Raw genomic sequence first — 4771 nt, 5'->3', positions numbered from 1 at the left:
TGCACTAGACCAGATATTGCTCATGCAGTAAGTGTGGTAAGCAGATATATGACAAATCCTAGTAAAGTTCACTGAAAGGTTGTGAAGTGGATTATGGGCTACCTAAAAGGTACCACAAATATAGGGCTTTCATATGGTAAAGTCAAAGATGTTGGAAACAAGATCACTGGATATGTTGACTCAGATTATGTGGGAGATCTAGATAAGCGAAGATCGCTCACCTGATATGTCTTTACACTGTGTGGTTGTACTATTACAACACTACAATCAATTGTTGCTTTGTCTACAACTGAGGCAGAGTACATCGCAGTAATAGAAGCTGTAAAGGAAGTCATTTGGGAGAAAGGTCTAATTGAAGAGTTGGGTATACAACTCGAAGAAACAACCATCTATTGTGATAGTCAAAGTGTTATACATCTGACAAAGAATCCAATGTATCATGAAAGAACTAAGCATATTGATATTCAGATGTACTTTATCAGAGACATAGTGGCGAGATGAGTTGTTAGAGTGGAGAAAATACCCACTACAGATAATCCAGCGGACATGATGACGAAGCTAGTTCCAACTACCAAGTTTAGACATTGTTTGGACTTGATTAATGTTCAGAATCTCTAGTGAGCATGAAGAAGAATAGCAGGAGAATAACTATGATAGTCTTTCAGCCTAGGTGGAGATTTATTGAATATTGACTAAAAGAAAAAGACGATGAAAAGACTTTCTGGAGCCAAGCAAAAAAGAAGTGGTTAAAGATCATCTTGAAGAAAGGGAGAATTTCTAGCCAAGTAAAAAGAAGTGGCTATGGTGAAACCGACATTAATGCTATTTTCCCTTTGGCCACATACTTAGCTTAGTGCATATTCTCTCTTCTTGTTCTCTTATTCTAATTGTCTGAGAAATATTTGAGTGAGAGTGAAATTGGGTGTACTTGGGTTTTGGGAAGTGAGTGAAACACTTGTAGTTCTCTTTTATCATAGTGGAATAATCCTTGTTGCTCTTCAGTTGTGGACGTAGGCAAATTGCTGGTCCACATTAAATTCTCGGTGTCATTTTTTCTATTATATTTTCTCCATGGGTCATCCGCTCCAACAGTATCCTTCGCAAATCCGAGTGTATCCGTGTCAGATACGTATCGGACATCGACACGTGAGGGTGTTTGACGAATCCATGCTTCAGAGATGGTGAACACCTAGAAGGAGATGAACAAAATAATGAGAAAATGGTATGTCTATGAACGCTATAACCAAGAGCTGAAACTCAAACTTAAAAGGAAAAGTTGAGGTACCCAAAATATTGAAGACTACTACAAACATCGAGGTTAACATGATGCAAGCTACATACAATGAGGACAAGGAGATCGCTATCTAACAATTCCTTAATGGCTTGGGAAGAAATAGATGATTTTAGACCACCAAGAATCTGTAAATGTCCCACACCATGTGTTTGTGGTGCTGTTGAATCAATGAAAGATTACAGGGATCAAGACTATGTGATAAGGCTCTTGACTGGCCTAAATGATCAATTCTCACAAGTAAGATCTCAAATTACGTTGATGGAGCCTCTTCCCAATATAAACAAGGTGCTCTCCTTACTGATACAACAAGAGGAGCAGTTTGACAATCCTACTATGTCCAACACAGAATTAGAAGGCCAAGTCCTATCAGCAAATTCTAGACATGATTACCAACCCAGAAATTTTGGGAATACTAGAGGAAGAGGTGTTCCTTTTAGTAGAGGGAGAGTTGGTAGGTCCACCAATGGGATAGGTAGGTCTCAGAATAATAGGTTCTGCACCCACTGCCAAAGAACCAACCATACCATTGATACATGTTTCTTAAAACATGGGTACCCCCATAGGCTTCCAATCTAATAGGCCTAGCAGGACAACCAACACTACTGTGAGCTTTCCATTGGACAAAGTTGAAGAACCCAATGTACTAGCAGGAATCACTACATCAACAAAGAATTGCAACCACACCTTCACACAAGAACAAATTCATGACCTGCTAGACATGCTGCATCACGCCAAATCTGACCAAAATCAAGCCAGCAGTAATACCAACAATACAAACTCTGTCATCAATACAACAACCCAATCTTGTGATTCAGGTAATAAAAAAATTCAGTGGCTCCTTGATACTGCAGCCACAGATCACATCACTTATGATGTTGAACAATTCCTCACATACAAGACCATTACACCAACGATCATCAATCTGCCAAATGGTAGCAGGATATCCACTTCCATATCAGGAAGTGTTAAGATAAATGATACTCTTATCCTAACTAATGTCCTATATGTTCCCCAATTTCATGTTAATTTGATTTCTGTCAATAAATTGATTCAAGATTTAAATTGCTACTTGATATTTACTAAGAGCCAATGCCTTATTTTGCAGAACCATACCAAGAAGATGATTGGTTCAGCTAGGATTCAGCAAGGATTGTTCATTTTGCACACACATTATGCTTTCAAACCAAGTTTATCTGTTTCTTCAAACAATGTTAACACTGACCTTGTTTCATGGCACCTAAGGCTAGGCCATATATCTGACTCTACTATGCATGTTATCAATAAACAATACCCTGATTTTGTTAAGAACTTTAAATCTTCACAGCCTTGTGACATTTGTCATTATTCTAGGGAGAAGAAGCTCCCTTTCCCTTCAAGTAATTCTGAAACTACTAAACCTTTCCAATTGCTCCATGCTGATATATGGGGGCCCTATGATGTCCCCTCTCTTTTTGGCCATAAATTTTTTCTCACCTTGGTAGATGATTTTACTAGATTTACTTGGACCATTATGCTTAAAACTAAGGCTGAAGCTAGGCAATATCTCATCAATTTTATAGTTTACATTAATACTCATTTTAACACTAAGTTGCAGAGCCTTAGAAGTGATAATGGAATAGAGTTCTTAATGCATGATTACTTTGCCTCCAAGGTTGTGTTGAAACCCCTCAACAGAATAGGATTGTTGAGAGAAAACACCAACACATTCTTAATGTTGCTAGAGCCTTATTCTTCCAATCTCATATCCCTCCTAAACTGTGGATTTTTGTTATTCAACATGCTGTTCACTTAATCAACCGAATTCCTACTCCTCTTCTCCACAATAAAGCTCCTTATCACCTTCTCTTAAATAAACATCCTTGCCTTGACCATCTAAGGGTCTTTGGATGTTTAGCTTATGCTAGTACCATCACCTCACATAGGACCAAATTCCAATCTAGATCCAAGAAAACAGTGTTCCTTGGTTATAAGGAGGGAACTAAGGGCTATATTCTATATGACTTACACAATCACAACCTCTTCATATCTAGACATGTCCTTTTTTATGAGAATTTATTTCCCTTTGCCACTATAGAACCTGAGCAGCCCTTATGTAGCATTACCCCTCAATTCACTACTGCTCAACACCAAGACCCTGACCCCATCCCTCTAGATGTTACCAACACCTCTGATTCTCCCTTACCCCTCATACAACCCTATACTCCCTTAAGACACTCCTTTAGAAATAAAAGACCACCTACACACCTACAAAAATATCACTGTAACCTTGCCAAATCAACCCCTGCAATCCAAATCTCTCCTTCTGAACCCATTTATCCTTTGCATTATGTTATTGACTATACTAATTTGTCTTCAAATTACAGGAATTTCTGCTGTGCCATCTCTTCTATCCCAGAACCTTCATCTTATAAACAGGCCTGCAATCTCCCCTGCTGGCAAGAGGCTATGCAACAAGAACTCAATGCTCTCACTCTCAATAACACATGGTCCCTAGTTCCTCTTCCAGATGACAAATCAGCCATTGGTTGCAGATGGGTTTACAAGGTTAAATACCACTCTGATGGCACTTTAGAAAGGTACAAATCAAGGCTTGTAGCCAAAGGTTACAACCAACTTGAGGGAGTAGATTATTTTGACACCTTCTCCCCTGTTGTCAAAATTACCACTATTCGTGTCATATTGGCTCTTGCAGCAGCTAAATCCTGGATCCTTGAGCAATTAGACATCAATAATGCCTTCCTTCACGGAGACCTTCATGAAGATGTTTACATGACACCTTCACCAGGACTACTCCAGTCTAATTCCAAATTGGTTTGCAAACTCAATAAATCCCTATATGGCCTTAAACAGGCCAGTAGGGAATGGCATACTACCCTTTCATCCAAACTGATATCAATAGGTTTCACTCACTCACAAGCTGACCAAGCCCTCTTTACCAAAGCTTCTTCATCCAGTTTCACTGCTATCCTTATTTATGTTGATGACCTTATCCTCACTGGCACTAATCTCATTGAAATCAACCATGTTAAGCAAGTCCTGGACACTGCCTACAAAATAAAAGACTTGGGCTCTCTCAGATATTTCTTAGGTCTGGAAATTGCTCGTTCATCATCAGGGATCCACCTCAACCAAAGAAACTATGCTCTCTCCCTTCTCCAAGACTCAGGTACCCTGGCCTCCAAGCCTACCAAAACACCCTTTGATCCATCCATTAAACTCCAACTCGATAAAGGCACCCCTCTCACTGACCCATCATCCTATAGAAGACTTGTAGGAAGACTCATCTATCTAACCATCTCTAGACCTGACCTCTCTTATGTTGTCCAGCAACTAAGCTTGTTCATGTCTAAACCTCTAGACTCCCATTATCAAGCAGCTTTGAGAGTTTTGCACTACATCAAGTCCTCTCCTGCCCAAGGCCTCCTATTTCCATCCACATCCAACCTCAAACTTTCAGCCTTCTCAGACTCTGATTGG

This window comes from Lupinus angustifolius, chromosome LG04, assembly GCF_001865875.1.
Source record: "Lupinus angustifolius cultivar Tanjil chromosome LG04, LupAngTanjil_v1.0, whole genome shotgun sequence".
Classification (NCBI taxonomy): Eukaryota; Viridiplantae; Streptophyta; class Magnoliopsida; order Fabales; family Fabaceae; genus Lupinus; species Lupinus angustifolius.
This window is presented reverse-complemented; position numbering follows the sequence as displayed.